Below are 17,704 nucleotides of genomic sequence, written 5' to 3' on the forward strand. Positions count from 1 at the left end.
CCATGCAAATTTATGGAGGATGGACGATAAAAATTACTGTGGTTTGATTTCCTGCGTTACTACAGAATTAAATAGTTTTCATAAATGTTTCCCTTTATGGCCGATCTTAGGTCCACCATATTTAACATTGCTACGTCTCGTTTGCCACAAAAGCCCTATGACGTAGGTTCTCGTCTGTCTCATTCGCACACCACAGCCCTTAGGCATCAATGGACACTAGACGCCTGTGAGCTTCCCCTTCTCGTGGTGAATCTGCGCATCTGCGCCCTTTGTAGCACGCGGTCCTGCACGACTCGCTTCGTTTCACAGTTCCTGAAGGTAGACTCTTCAGGCCACATACTTAAATGAGGACAAAATGCTCGTTAACACAAAAAACGAGTTAAAATCAATCAGTTTGGATCAAATCTCTATCAGTCTAGGTAGCTAAAAACGTTCAAAGTTTTATGGATTGATCCAAAATGCAGTAAATACACTGAGGTGAAAAAGTCGTGGATTATTTAATATCGGGTCAGACCTCCTTTAGGGCAGCATACTGCAGCAGGTCACAGTGACATGAACTCAACAGGTCGTTGCAGAAATATTGAGCCATGTTGCCTCCACAGCTGTCCTCAATTGCAAAAGTGTTGCTGGTGCAGGATTTTGTGCACGATCTGACCTCTCGAATACGTCCCATAAGTGTTGGACGGTATTCATGTCGGGCGATCTGAGTGGTCAGAACATATACTCAAATTGTCCATAATATTGTTGAAACGAATTGCAAGCTGTTGTGGCCCAGTGACATGGAACATCGATGTCTGAGAACATTACGTCCATGAACGGCTGCAAATGGTTTCCAAGTAGAAGAATATAACCATTTCCAGTCAATTATCGCTTCAGTTTGTCCAGAGAACCGAGACCATTCCAAGTAAACTCAGCCCACAGAATTATGGAACCACCATCAGTCTGCAAAAAGCCTTGTTGACAGAATGAGTCCATGGCTTTCTGGGTCTGCGCCACACTCAGAACCAACCATCATCTCTTACAGCTGAAATCGGGGATCATCTGAGTAGGTCTCGGTTCTCCAGGGTCCAACCGATATGGTTGTGAGCGCAGCAGAGGAGTTGCAGGTGATGTGTTGTCGTTAGCAAAGGCAATCGAGTATGTCGCTGCTGCCCCATTGACGCCAAAATTCGCCGCACCCTCCTAAGGGATACGTCCCACATTGATTTCTGCGATTATTTCACGAATTGTTGCTTGTCTATTAGCATTGACAACTGTACGCAAACGGCACTGCTCTCGGTCGTTAACTGAAGGCCGTCGGCCTTTCTGCCTCCTGTGGTGAGAAATAATGCCTGCAATTTTGTATTGTTGACACACTCTGGACACCGTCGATTTCGGTACAGTGAATTTTTTAAAGTTTTCTGAAATGGTATGACCCAGGCGTCCAGCTGCAACTGCGATATTGCGTCCAAAGTTATTTACTTCATGTCGTGCGGCCATAAGCACGTCGGAAACCTTTTCACGTGAGTCAGGTGAGCACAAATGACAGCTCCGCCAATGGACCGCCATTTTATACCTTGCCTACGAGACACTACCGCCATCAGTATATGTGCATATCGATATCCCACGATATTTTTCGTGAATGTTTGCAGACGGATGTTTTAGGGTCGGAATTTGTATTTAAGTGAGGTGTTAAAAAGAGTGGCCATTTTCATGAATACACGACTCCAATGCGCCTTCTAAGTGACGTGCAGAAAAGGTAGAAAATTGCTGGTATCACGAAGCGACACGCTTTCTCGATGGCCTACCTAAAGCTTGGTTTTGTTACATTGTAGAATATATCGTTACCCTGTGGTGTGCAAGAGAGGTCGGAACGCACAAACAAACGATGGATATTGACGAGGAATAAAAAGGGCATATACAACCAACGAGTGTTCTATGTTTTAACTACGAGACAGCTTACGTCATCCAGTATACCCTTATGTACCCTTTTTGTTTCACGACGTTTTTGGTTATCAGCCCCCTATAACTTAGAACTACTTAAACCTAACTAACCTAAGGACATCACACACATCCATGCCCGAGGCAGGATTCGAACCTGTGACCGTAGCGGTCACGCGGTTCCAGACTGAAGCACCTAGAAACCGCACAGCCACACCGGCCGGCAACTCAGTCAAAACCATCATAAATAACATGTATATATATCAACGGTCAACCAGGATACGGAGTCAAAATAGCCACCACACGACATCAAGTGACGTGCACAGATGCTCACCGTGATTTCTCGTAAAATCCAGTGACCATTGACGATTGCTTCCTTAGAGAACGACGAGAGAAGGATGTAACAAAGTTTCCTCATAGTCGGAAACGCACGAGTATCATCCAGCAGACGCCACGGCGTCCAGTACTTGCAAAGTTCGGACCGGACTCCAAACCAGCACCACAGTGGATACAAACTGCTTATAACTTCAGTAGCAGAGGACACGCCGAATACTGTGCGTCCTGCCGAAGCAGCTTTTAACGAGCAATGGCCACGGCTGCGAGCAACACTCGGCCCCGCCAAACCAGCAGTGAGCAAAGGCACCACTCTCGCCAACGGGCCACGGCAGGCTTTCCACCACAACAACGCGCCACCGCACTCACGCTCCTCGCCGCCAGTGTCGCACTCTCCTCTTTCTCCAGGTCGCCGCAGCCCTTAACTGCCTTCTCCTCCGGCCTGCCTTCCACCGGCGACAGTAACGCTCTTGCGGCCAGAAAGATTCCAAATCCACCGGGAATACGCGTAATTAAAAGCCGGCGCGGCACACTATCCTCATGAATCCTACTATAAAACAATCTGGTACAAGAAACAGTAATATCGCTAAACTAGTATCTACCACTTTTTCGGGTTTTCAAATATACAAGTCTCAAAAACATACCTGATCACCAGCATTGTGAAGCCTAATGCAGGATTGACTCAGGTGACTTTTAGCATAGGGGGGTTATGTAGGGATTTTACTGAAGAGGATCAGGTAGTGATTGTGGGTGGGGCTGGTAATAGTATTGACAGGGAAGGGGAGTATGACATAAATGGTGACCTGGAAAACATAGCCACTCAGACTGGCAACACTATAGTCTGGGAGACGAGTCTTTGGTATTGACAGCTCGGTAGCGTCTTTCCGTTGCCTAGCGACCACAGGCAGGCAGCCAATGACGGCCTGACTTTGAGCGGGTAGCAAGGGCCACGTTGCCGCTCTGAAACCCAGTCGCACGCGCTTATGAAACTTAGCAGTGCCCCGCGTGCAGACGGTGCGGTCGTTCGTCGTTTGTCTGAAGTTGAATTCGCAGTTTATTTCGCTTTTGTTGTTTTTAGTGTTTCTTTGTTTATGTTTCGCTGTAAACAATGTCTAGTGCGGCGGGTAGTACCAGATCCACACAATAAGTGAAACGGAGGAAGAAAAGTGTGGTACACACCAGGCCCGTGAATTCGTGAGCTGTGTGAGGGATTACTTTGAGAAAGAAAAGGACAAAGGTGGGCCCTTAATTCCTGTTATTCAGGTTGTGAAGAGAACTGCAGTAGCATTAAAAATAAGTAAGAACCCTGTTGTAAAGATAGGGAAAGAACAGTATAGTGTAGATTGTGACGAGAGTGGCACAACAAAGCTGCACACACCAGGAAAGAAGCGACCGAGAAATAAGCAGGTGACAGCTTTGGACGATTTTCAGAAAGACGCTATTCCTCGTCACATATACAGCTATTACAAGAGAAGGGAACATCCCACTCTATCTAGATTACTGGTGTCGCTTCAGAAAGACGATCTTTTTAAAGGGAGCAAATTTTCATTGCGTTCAGTGTTGAAAGACATAGGCTTCAGCTATTCACTGTTTAACGGACGCAAAATATTAATGGAAAGGACAGATGTAGTTGCATAGCGGTGCAGATTTCTGCGGAGGATCATGGGTGTGGAATTCGAAAGTATAGTGTGGTTAGATGAAACTTGGGTCAATGCCAGCCATTCTTTACGTAGAGGCTGGAATGATGGAACGCCCGAGGGGACAATGGCAGTGCCTGTTGGCAAAGGAGGGCGTATTATTGTCTTATATGCAAGAACATCGAAAGGTTTTGTGCCAAACTGCTTGAAAATGTTTCGGTCAAAAAAGACGGGAGTTTACCATGAAGAAATGAACAGTGTAGTATTTCAAGAATGATTCGAGACATCGCTTATGACGAATCTGACAAGTCCATCAGTGATTGTTATGGACAATGCGCCTTATCATTCCGATGTTCACGATAAGGCACCAACCTTTGCAACAAAAAAAGACGATATCATTCAGTGGTTGAAACGGCGAAAAGTAGATTTCAGAGAAGATTTTAAGGAAGGCGGAACTGCTCGAAATTGTGGCACAAAAGAAACCCCAATTTCCAACATATGTAATTGACGAGATTGCTAAAAGGCACGGGCATGAAATCGTTCGGCTTCCTCCATACCACTGTCACTTCAATGCAATTGAAGGAGTGTGGGCGCAGATAAAAAATTACATTGCTTCAAACAATAAAAAATTCACAATTTCTGAAGTGGAAACTCTCCTTCCAGCAGCTATCAATAAAGTGACAAGCGAGACGTGGGCTAAAATTGTAAACAGCACTGCAAGTGCCATCAGAGAGGCGGCCAAAACCGAAGGGGTTGTGGAAGAATGTATCGAAAATTTAATTATACATCTGGGAGGGAGCAGTGATAGTTCGAGTAGTGCTGAGGAAGACAATGTCAAATCAGATTCTGACAGTGATGTGAGTGGAGTTTTTCCATTACACTAACTACAACGTATTCAGGAATGTAAGGAGGGAGTTTGCTATCGATCTACAACCAGATCATCATATTGTGAGTACTTTCTTCAGATTATAACTCTTAATACACTGACCAATTATTCTGTAGCTTGTAGTAGAACAAATTAATAATGCTAATACTTAACAATGGAAACCAAAACTGCTAATGTTCAACAACTTGCGAAAATAGTTTTCATTTCAGTTGTGAAGTTCAACAAATAACTTTATTATGTTTCAGCATCTTAGATACTTGTACTAAATAGCTCTTATCAGTTTTCGAGTTAATATATTTCAAGCATCAACTTTAAATAAATTCACGCGTACCAATACGACTTGTATTTTGTCTCGATTTTATTTCTGCTGCTAGAGAGTGCGTGTAGCAGACAGGGCGCCGCGTGCTGTGAGCCACGTTCGGCAACAGCGCCGTCTGCCCGACGGAACTGTCAGTACCAATCACTCGTCTCACGGACTATAATGTGCATTTCGTGGAACTGTTTCAGCGTCACGATCGGTCTCATCTTAATACAGCCGTCAGGCGTAATAACATGAGACCTAGGGGTGCGCTGATGACAGAAAGCATGGGTCACATTTCAGTGGTGCCGGCGGAGTCTATCAGCAGGACGGATTTCACTAGACATGGCCTGCACCTCAACAGGTATGGAAATGGGAGGTTGGCAAAGCTTATACGTGACAGCATAGGTGGGGGTGGTGGGATCACTCATGGGAAATTCCTGCAGTAGTGGGTGTCAGAGCTGCACCTTTTTTTAGATTGAAGTCAGCTGATAGGTATTCCTGTTTAAGGGAAGTCTCTCTAAGAAAGGAACCACTTTTGACAAAGCTTAGGTATCCGAGTAATGAGGGAATTAGTATATTTCATCAAAATGTACAATGTATTAGAGATAAAGTTAGCGAACTGCTTATAGATTTTGACTCTGAAATTATTGGTATATCTGAACACTTCTTAAATAAGGAGATTATTCATAGGCTTCCTTTACCAGGATACAGGTTGGCTGGCAGCTTTTCGAGAAGCTCTTTGCGGTGTGGGGGAGTAGCCATGTATGTGAAAAACGGCATCCCATTTGAGTCAATTGATGTTTCAAGTACTGCATTGAAAAGATGTCTGAATGTTGTGCAGGTATGGTTAAATTTAATGGCGCTAAACTTCTAACTTTTGTTATTTATAGATTCCCAGAATCCGATTTCACAACATTTTTGCTAAAGCTAGACGAGGGTCTTGGTTCACTTTATAGCAAATACAAAAGTTAGTTATATGTGGTGACTTCAATATTAATTGTATAAGTGATTGTGCAAGGAATAGGATGCTGGTAGAACTCCTTAATTCATATAAACTTATGCAAACCGTATTCTTTCCAACGAGAGTGCAAGGGAACAGTAGAACAACCACAGACAACGTTTTTGTTCATTCCTCATTACTAGAAGGGCATTCTGTTAGCAAAAAGGTGAATGGCCTTTCGCATCATGATGCACAAATTTTAACTTTAAAAGATTTTTGTGCTGTAACACGTGTTAAATATAGTCATCAGCTGTTTAGGAAAGCTGGTCTATTTGCTGTAGAGACCTTTGTAAATCTTATCAAGGAACGAGATTGGCAAATGTTTATAGCGCTGAAACAGTAGACGATAAATATAATGCTTTTCTCAAGACTTTTCTCGTGCTCTTTGAAAGTTGCTTTTCGTTACAACTTTCAAAACAGGGTGCTAGCACAAACAGGCAGCCTGGCTGGCTAACTAAAGGCATAAGAATATCTTGTAGAACAAAGTGGCAATTATATCAAAACGTTAGAAACAGTCAGAATCTAAATGCAGCAGCCCATTACAAACAGTATTGCAAGGTGCTTAAAACTGTTAATAGGAAGGCAAAAAGTATGTGGTATGCAGATAGAATAGCTAAGCCTTAGGATAAAATTAAAACCGTATGGTCAGTCGTAAAGGAAGTGGCTGGTCTGCAGAGACAGATCGACGATATAGAATCAGTGCGTAGTGGGAATGTCCGTGTTACTGATAAGTCCCATATATGTACAGTATTTAATAATCACTTTCTGAATATAGCAGGTGAACTAAATAGAAACCTAGTCCCAACAGGGAATCATATAGCGCTCTTAGAAGAAAGTGTTCCGAGAATGTTACCTGAAATGCTCCTCCATGATACTGACTAGAGGGAGATTGAGTTAATAATTAAATCACTAAAGACCAAGAACTCTCATGGATATGATGGGATATCTAGCAGAATACTGAGGTATTGTTTTATGTATGTTAGCCGAGTACTTAGCCATATTTGTAGCTTTTCTTTTAGGAGTGGTCGGTTTCCTGACCGATTAAAGTACTCGGTAGTGAAGCCACTTTATAAAAAGGGAGACATTGATAATGTTGACAATTGTAGACCTATTTCTATGCCATCGGTGTTTGCTAAAGTTATCGAGACGGTTGTATATACAAGGTTACTGGAGCTCTTAAATTCACATAATTTGCTGTCAAGTGTTCAGTTTGGTTTTAGAAATGGTTTAAAAACTGAAAATGCTATATTCTCTTTTCTCTGTGAGATTTTGGATGGATTGAATAAACGTTTGCGAACGCTAGGTGTTTTCTTTGATTTAACGAAGGCTTTTGACTGTGTTGACCACAAAATATTGCTGCAGAAGGTTGACCATTGCGGAGTAAGGGGAGTACTTACAATTTGTTCGCCTCTTACTTTAAGAACAGAAAGCAAAAGGTAGTTCTCCGCAATATTGAGAGGGGTAGTGATGTTCAGTCCCAAAGGGGAACTGTTAACTGGGGCGTTCCCCAAGGGTCGGTGCTGGGGCCACTGCTGTTTCTTATTTATATAAAATGATATGCCTTCTAGTATTACAGGTGATTCAAAAATATTTCTGTTTGCTGATGACACCAGCTTGGTAGTGAAGGATTTTCTGTGTAATATTGAAACAATATCAAATAATGACATTCCACGCTCCGATCCGTAGGAGCGTGGAATGTCAGATCCCTTAATCGGGCAGGTAGGTTAGAAAATTTAAAAAGGGAAATGAATAGGTTAAAGTTAGATATAGTGGGAATTAGTGAAGTTCGGTGGCAGGAGGAACAAGACTTCTGGTCAGGTGACTACAGGGTTATAAACACAAAATCAAATAGGAGTAAGGCAGGAGTAGGTTTAATAATGAATAGGAAAATAGGAATGCGGGTAAGCTACTACAAACAGCATAGTGAACGCATTATTGTGGCCAAGATAGATACGAAGCCCACACCTACTACCGTAGTACAAGTTTATATGCCAACTAGCTCTGCAGATGATGAAGAAATTGAAGAAATGTACGATGAAATAAAAGAAATTATTCAGATAGTGAAGGGAGACGAAAATTTAATAGTAATGGGTGACTGGAATTCGAGTGTAGGAAAAGGGAGAGAAGGAAACATAGTAGGTGAATATGGATTGGGGCTAAGAAATGAAAGAGGAAGCCGCCTAGTAGAATTTTGCACAGAGCACAACTTAATCATAGCTAACACTTGGTTTAAGAATCATGAAAGAAGGTTGTATACGTGGAAGAACCCTGGAGATACTAAAAGGTATCAGATAGATTATATAATGGTAAGACAGAGATTTAGGAACCAGGTTTTAAGTTGTAAGACATTTCCAGGGGCAGATGTGGACTCTGACCACAATCTATTGGTTATGACCTGTAGATTAAAACTGAAGAAACTGCAAAAATGTGGGAAATTAAGGAGATGGGACCTGGGTAAACTGAAAGAACCAGAGGTTGTACAGAGTTTCAGAGAGAGCATAAGGGAACAATTGACTGGAATAGGGGAAAGAAGTACAGTAGAAGAAGAATGGGTAGCTCTGAGGGATGTAGTAGTGAAGGCAGCAGAGGATAAAGTAGGTACAAAGACGAGGGCTGCTAGAAATCCTTGGGTAACAGAAGAAATATTGAATTTAATTGATGAAAGGAGAAAATATAAAAATGCAGTAAATGAAGCAGGCAAAAAGGAATACAAACGTCTCAAAAATGCGATCGACAGGAAGTGCAAAGTGGCTAAACAGGGATGGCTAGAGGACAAATGTAAGGATGTAGAAGCTTATCTCACTAGGGGTAAGATAGATACTGCCTACAGGAAAATTAAAGAGACCTTTGGAGAGAAGAGAACCACGTGTATGAATATCAAGAGCTCAGATGGCAGCCCAGTTCTAAGCAAAGAAGGGAAGGCAGAAAGGTGGAAGGAGTATATAGAAGGTTTATACAAGGGCGATGTACTTGAGGACAATATTATGGAAATAGAAGAGAATGTAGATGAAGACGAAATCGGAGATACGATACTGCGTGAAGAGTTTGACAGAGCACTGAAAGACCTGAGTCGAAACAAGGCCCCCGGAGTAGACAACATTCCATTAGAACTACTGACGGCCTTGGGAGAGCCAGTCATGACAAAACTCTACCAGCTGGTGAGCAAGATGTATGAGACAGGCGAAATACCCTCAGACTTCAAGAAGAATATAATAATTCCAATCCCAAAGAAAGCAGGTGCTGACAGATGTGAAAATTACCGAACTATCAGTTTAATAAGCCACGGCTGCAAAATACTAACGCGAATTCTTTATAGACGAATGGAAAAACTGGTAGATGCAGACCTCGGGGAGGATCAGTTTGGATTCCGTCAAAATGTTGGAACACGTGAGGCAATACTGACCTTACGACTTATCTTAGAAGAAAGATTAAGAAAAGGCAAACCTACGTTTCTAGCATTTGTAGACTTAGAGAGAGCTTTTGACAATGTTGACTGGAATACTCTTTTTCAAATTCTAAAGGTGGCAGGGGTAAAATACAGGGAGCGAAAGGCTATTTATAATTTGTACAGAAACCAGATGGCAGTAATAAGAGTCGAGGGGCATGAAAGGGAAGCAGTGGTTGGGAAAGGAGTGAGACAGGGTTGTAGCCTCTCCCCGATGTTATTCAATCTGTATATTGAGCAAGCAGTAAAGGAAACAAAAGAAAAATTTGGAGCAGGTATTAAAATTCATGGAGACGAAGTAAAAACTTTGAGGTTCGCCGATGACATTGTAATTCTGTCAGAGACGGCAAAGGACTTGGAAGAGCAGTTGAACGGAATGGACAGTGTCTTGAAAGGAGGATATAAGATGAACATTAACAAAAGCAAAACGAGGATAATAGAATGTAGTCAAATTAAATCGGGTGATGCTGAGGGAATTAGATTAGGAAATGAGACACTTAAAGTAGTAAAGGAGTTTTGCTATTTAGGAAGTAAAATAACTGATGATGGTCGAAGTAGAGAGGATATAAAATGTAGACTGGCAATGGCAAGGAAGGCGTTTCTGAAGAAGAGAAATTTGTTAACATCGAATATAGATTTATGTATCAGGAAGTCGTTTCTGAAAGTATTTGTTTGGAGTGTAGCCATGTATGGAAGTGAAACATGGACGATAACTAGTTTGGACAAGAAGAGAATAGAAGCTTTCGAAATGTGGTGCTACAGAAGAATACTGAAGATAAGGTGGATAGATCACGTAACTAATGAGGAGGTATTGAATAGGATTGGGGAGAAGAGAAGTTTGTGGCACAACTTGACTAGAAGAAGGGATCGGTTGGTAGGACATGTTTTGAGGCATCAAGGGATCACAAATTTAGCATTGGAGGGCAGCGTGGAGGGTAAAAATCGTAGAGGGAGACCGAGAGATGAGTACACTAAGCAGATTCAGAAGGATGTAGGTTGCAGTAGGTACTGGGAGATGAAGCAGCTTGCACAGGATAGAGTAGCATGGAGAGCTGCATCAAACCAGTCTCAGGACTGATGACAACAACAACAACAACAAAACAATCAAATAATGTAGTTCATGAAGTAAGGATGTGGATTGTGGAAAATAATTTGATGCTAAATCACAGTAAGAGCCAGTTTTTACAGTTTCTAACTCACAATTCAACAAGAACCTATATTTTGATCAAACAGAATGGGCATATTATAAGCGAGACGGAACAGTTCAATTTCCTAGGCGTTCGGATAGATAGTAAGCTGTTGTGGAAAGCCCATGTCCAGGATCTTGTTCAGAAAGTAAATGCTGCTATATCTACCATTAGAACAGTATCTGAAATCAGTGACAATTCAACACGAAAAGTAGTCTACTTCGCATATTTTCATATTCTTATGTCATACGGTATTATTTTTTGGGGTAATTCTTCTGATTCAAAAAGGGTATTTTTGGCTCAAAAACGGACTGTTCGAGCTATATGTGGCGTAAGTTCGAGAACCTCTTGTCGACCCCTATTCAATAGTCTGGGAATTCTGACATTGCCCTCACAGTATATATTTTCTTTAATGTCGTTTGTTGTTAACAATATTAGCCTATTCCCAAGAGTGAGCAGCGTTCACTCAATTAATACTAGGCAGAAATCCAATCTGCATGTGGAATGCACTTCCTTGACTCTTGTGCAAAAAGGAGTGCAGTATTCTGCTGCATCCATTTTCAATAAGATACCACAAGAACTCAAAAATATTAGCAGTAGCCGAAACTCATTTAAGTCAAAACTAAAGAGTTTCCTCATGGCTCACTCCTGTCGAAGAGCTCCTGGAAGAGCTAAAAAATTAAGCAAATTCCAGTGTTACATTGTTGATTTCCTTTATTTAAACTTACGACTGGTCACCTGAATGTTTTTTATATTTCATTTTATCTGTTTCTAATATCGTGTTATAATTTCATGTATTGACTCGTTCCATGATCATGGAGACTTCTCATTAATTTGGTCCCCCGGTACAATAAAAAAAATTGTTGTTGTTGTGGTCTTCAGTCCAGAAACTGCTTTGATGCACCTCTCCATGCTACTCTACCCTGTACAAGCTTCTTCATCTTCCAATACCTACTGTAACCTACATCCTTCCAAATCTCCGTAGTGTATTCATCTCTTGGTCTCCCTCTACGATTTTTACCCTCCACGCTCCCCTCCAGTACTAAATTGGTGATCCCTCGATGTCTCAGAACATGTCCTACAAACCGATCGCTTCTTCTAGTCAAGTTGTGCCGCAAATTTCTCTCCAATTCTATTCAATACCTCCTCATTAGTTACGTGATCTACCCATCCAATCTTCAGCATTCTTCTGTAGCACCACATTTCGAAAGCTTCTATTCTCTTCTTGTCCGTACTATTTATCGTCCATGTTTCACTTCCATATATGGCTATACTCCACACAAATACTCTCAGAAACGACTTCCTGACACTTAAATCAATACTCGATGTTAACAAATTTCTCTTCTTTAGAAACACTTTACTTCTCATTGCCAGTCTACATTTTATATCCACTCTACTTCGACCATCATCAGTTATTTTGCTCCCCAAATAGCAAAACTCCTTTACTACTTTAAATGTTTCATTCCCTAATCTAATTCCCTCGGCATCACCCGAGTTAACTCGACTACATCCCATTATCCTCTTTTTGCTTTTGTTGATGTTCATCGTATATCCTCCTTTCAAGACACTGTCCATTCCGTTCAACTGCTCTTCCAAGTCCATTGCAGTCTCTGACAGAATTACAATGTCATCGGACAACCTCAAACTTTTTATTTCTTCTCCAAGAATTTTAATTCCTACTCCGAATTTGTCTTTAGTTTCCTTTACTGCTTGCTCAATATACAGTTTGAATAACATCGGGGATAGGCTACAACCCTGTCTCACTCCCTTCCCAACCACTGCTTCCCTTACGTGCCCCTTGACTCTTATAACTATCATCTGGTTTCTGTACAAACTGTAAATAGCCTTTCGCTCCCTGTGCTTTACCTCTGCCACCTTCAGAATTTGAAAGAGAGTATTCCAGTCAACATTGTCAAAAGCTTTCTCTAAGTCTACAAGTGCTAGAAAAGTAGGTTTGCCTTTCCTTAATCTATTTTCTAAGAGAGTACATAGTAAAATTACAAATTAATATTATAATTGCCACTTTTACGTGCATTAGTACACATGTCATGTATATAACAGGTTATTATTCGCTTAAAAGTGACCTATATTAACGAAGACTGAGAGTGACAATCAGACTTGGTGGCATGATTCCTCTTACGACTAGAAGTATGGGAGTGCAACATATGGAGAGGACGGTACTTGTAACATATTTATTTACAACGTACATATTTGTTATATGTAACTATTCGAGTGTATTGATGAACGTACAAAATGTCAGACAGGTTGCAAGTTTAGTGTTTCAACCAGATGGCAATTAGGAGGATCATTCATGTTGTCTCTTCTGACGTTATAAGGACGGTGAAGATCTGCCTCTTTTACGGATATGAACACATTTCCAAGATCCATAACTGGTTATAAATACCTATTATATTAACAAAAAAAAGGAATTAAAATTGCCCTTTTCTTCAGACTTTGAGATACATAAAACGTTCACTATAATCACTGGAGGATGTGGCCTACTGACTAACGAAATCTATATTTGGTTGGTCATGAAGCAGTTATGCACTGCCTGAGGGAAAAGTTTTAGCCATGATTCAACAGTAAAAAGCATTTAACTATCTGCTGTTTTGTTCTCAGAAACGTACGAAGTATAGGATCTTTATCTGATATTTGTCTATACTCTGCATGCGGAAGCATATGTGCTAGTAGATTTAGAAGAGATGTGAACAGCTTATTGTACATGGTACCTTTTACAGGAATTGTTGGTTATTCGGTGCGTCATTATGTCGTGTGATTAAACAGCAGTAGTTCGAGCTAGCCTCAGTTTAAATTGTGTAAATGTTCCCATATACCATTTCCTTAAAGTTATACGCAGTGGAAATATGACGCATGTGGCTCTATGTGCACCCTGTATGCTCTGGGCGCTTGCGGTTCACTTGCAAGTAATAGATAAAGCATTCACTGTATTACACGATTATATGCATTGTCTCACACTGTACCATAATGGGAACAAACAGTTCCAGCATGTGTAGCCACCATCGCATTATAGTTATAATTAATGAGAATGATGGTTGCAACTTTGTCAGTGCCACCATCACTGTTTTTTGTGCTTGCTACCATAGTACCAGTTAAAACCGTAACTGCAATTTAACATATTTCCTTTATGTTACATTAAGGTAGTAGGTAATTTTCGATGTAAGTCAATGTCTGAGAAAGCTGAAATTTTAAATTTTCTTTTATGTTAATTTAAAATATATTTCTACCCAGTTATGGCTCTTAGAATTGCGTTCATACCCATGAAAGTGGCGAGTCATTACCACTTTTATGATGACAGGAGAGCCAACACGAGCGGTCCTCCTAACTACCGTATTCCATGCAGTCTGAAATTTGTTACCTTTGCGAATGTATGGAAATGTGTTTACATACCAGATATGTACAATCTAAACAAATACATATGTTCTAATTACCTATCTCTTCAAATATATATTCCAACAGTTGTAGAAGTGAGAGGAATTGTGTCACCATATCTAAATGGTATGTTCGACATATGTTAATATAGGTTAGTTGTATTGGCATAAGGACCTGTAATTTACATATTGTACGTGTGTTAATGCCTGTAAAAGTTGCGATCATAATTTTAATTTGTAACTGTACTATGTCTTTTTACAATTGTTTTAATAACCAGGTATGTTTTTTGAACTTGTATTTCCGAAAGCCTGAAAAAGTGGCAGATATTTGCTACACATTGGTGATATTAGTGTTTTTTGTATTACATTGTCTTCTTGAGGGATTTTCCACCAAAACGAATATTGATATGGCTTTGACTCGTTCAGCGAGAAATGATATGTGTTACTATCTTAGAATGTACCTGTAGGGAAAGTTTACATTAAATGTGCACAACGAACTTACCTCATTTTATGTGTGATGGAAAAGCCTTACACTGCTAGACACTGTTAACATGAACCCCTCACCTGTGCAGTTTGTGTGTCTTTGAGCTATGCAATGTAACTTATCATGTTCTAAGTTGGATCTATGTATTTATCTTATTGTATGGTGTAGTAACATATTGCATTTCCATAGTTTTGAAGATACATGCACTGGTCGTGTGAAACATTTGGAAATAAAAAAAAGTTATATGAGACCTGTGGCTCCACTTCAGCTGTAGTTGAAATAATTCTCTTCTGCGGTTAGTGTTAGGAATCATGAGATTTACTTTATTTGTGGATCTTTGACTGTATTGCTTTCCAACAATTCTTCTATGAAGCCATTAGCTTCTGTTGTGGGTATATGTATAATACATGTAACGTCAGAAGACACCTATGTTGCTTTTGGGGGATCTTATGAAGCTTTTAAGGCTTCTTTTGTTTGTGTATGTATAGGTTTTCTGTAGGAATGTGTCATATGTTTCCTCAGTAAGTGTGATGGAGATTTTCTAAAATTTACTGCTGGTTTGACTGGCATATTAAGTTTGTGGGCTTCTAGAAGGCTTGTTAAGGTTGGAACTTCATGATTCTATAGTGTCATGCTTTTTGTTTGGTTTTGTGTCAGAGTGCATGTGATGTTTTTCTAGAGCCACTTCAGGTTCCTTTGACGTCTTTGTGTTCTGTGTTAGTTAGTTGAGTTATGCCATTTTTACCAAAAATTTTCATGTTTTCTCAATGTAGTCTGCCTCTTTTATTGTGAATATTGTGTTCCCGTTTTTGCTTGAGTGAATGCATTATGTCATTATGTTTTTTTAAGATTTTTGTGTATGGCGTTTATGGATGTTTTATCAGATATTTGTGTATTTGTAATTATCGATTTCTTTGTTTCATTATTTTGCCATTAGTGCTCTTGTTAGACCTGGGTTGAAGTCTGATGTGTTAGTTTTTTATGTTGCTTTATTATGCCTCTGAGTAAAAAGATTTTCTGTAGTGCTATGTTCCATATAGGTGTCTAGGTTCTGTTTCCATTTACCACAGAGAATCAGAAGCGACAAATGTACAGCAGAAACAGGAAAAGAGGCTAAACAAGCTTATGACCAAAAACATGTTTGAACAGAGTGACATGCACAACAAATATTCAATGAACGTTCGATTAATTTTACCTATATTTCAGCCACACTGATGAGCCAAAACGCTATGAGCACCTGCGTAATAACGCGTTGTTCCTTCTCTGGACTGTAATGCAGCATCGATACTGCATAGCATGGATTGGTCAAGTCCTTTGCAGAAGTTTGTGGCGCCAGCCACCTAGACAAAGCGTACACATCATCATATATAACAGGTCAGTTTATTAAGGACGTAGACCTGGTGCCGGATAGTGTCCCAGATGTGATCCGTTTGGTTCAGATGAGGAAAACTTGGTGGCCGTGACATGAACGTCACTTTACTACATTTCTCCTAAAATGAATTTAGCATGGCTCTCGCCTTATGATTCTGACAGTTCTCTTGATTGGAGATGCCATCGCAGTTGATGACGTCATCAAGTGTAAATGAATGCAGATGGTCCGCAGTTGTATTCACAGTATCATGGTGCTATCGACTACTACCAAAGTCCTTTGGAAGTCGATGTTAATGTCCGCCATAAGACGATACTACTCTCATCGGCATGCGTACACGACACGGTGCAGCTGTTTGCCTGTGTGATGGCATGTACAGCCACAAACATCAATCTGGCGCAACAAGGAATGTTATTCGACCTAGTGACACGTTTCCGTTGATACACAGTCAGACGTTAATGCCCTAATGACCACTGCTATCGTAACTGACAACTTCGCTAGGTCAATGTGGGAACACATAGAGGGCGCTTGCTGTGGGGCCCAGCGTTTGACAGCCTGCACTGAACTGTGAGCATCGCAGCACCGGGCCTGCGCCTCTATTGTGCTCTGTCCCCAGAGCTGCCACCTGCTGCACAGTGAAGGCAAATCTACGACTTCCATGTAGTGTGCGGTGCAGGGGACGCCCACTGCCTTTGCTTGCTCATAGCATCACCATTGGCATCTATTTTCTATAGATGCAAGACACACCTTATCAGCTCCGTCGAATCCATGATGCTCTGTCTAAGTCGCTTAGATTGCTACATTTACGGTCCATATCGTCGCTAGAATGATTGCCCATTCGTCCCTGCTCCACCTGGATAATTTCCTCAACGCGTCACGTGACCACAACGCCATCAGGCGGCATTCAGTCTCGCAGTGGGCAGTAGTCATCATCAATGTGTATACTTTAGTAAGCCCTGATTTCCACAGTTGAATGCCCACTGCCAGGTGGACGAAGCCGTTGCTATAGGAAGATATGCATACTTTAGCAGCCTTGGCTTTATGACAGAGAACGTCTCAGCATATTCGGTTTTAACTATGATAGCAGAACATTTAGACCATTGGAATAATTTTTCTCTCATATATATTCTTTTTCTTTACATATGATTTTAAAGAAAAGTTGTATACAGTCAGTGTACTGTTTTGTTTTCTTCCTCGTAGTCGGTATTAACAGAAATCAGGAAAGTGGTATGTATAGCTTACTGGCTTATGTGTTAACAGACAACTACGGAATCTTAACCGTACAAAATTTTGTAATACTACCCGTTTCCAGATTAAAACTCTGCAAAATACACTCAATGAAGTTACTATCCTCAGAGACCCAGCAGTTGCACAAATCACTTTCATATCTCATACGCCACTGATCCCATCCAGTTACTCTCTCATTTTAATCGGTTTCAGTTCCCAATCAACCTTTTGTTTCCAATAACAATAGACAGGGCTCAAGGTCATAGAAAGAGGAACAGGAGGTGGACAAAGGGAAATTGAGAAAACGAACATATAGAGAGGGGAGGAGAAGATGGAGAGAGAGATGGGAGAAGGAGGAGATGGAGAGAAGGGAGGAGGAGATCGACAGAGAGGGGGGAGGAGATGAAGGACAGGGAGAGGGGGGGGGGGGGAGATTGAACAGTGATGGGGAGAAGAGAAGATTATAATGTAAATCCGATTCCAATACATATTTAGCAATTACGAGGTATTTCCAGTTTCGCTTGTA

The sequence above is a fragment of the Schistocerca gregaria genome, chromosome 2 (assembly GCF_023897955.1).
Source record: "Schistocerca gregaria isolate iqSchGreg1 chromosome 2, iqSchGreg1.2, whole genome shotgun sequence".
In the NCBI taxonomy this organism is placed as follows: domain Eukaryota; kingdom Metazoa; phylum Arthropoda; class Insecta; order Orthoptera; family Acrididae; genus Schistocerca; species Schistocerca gregaria.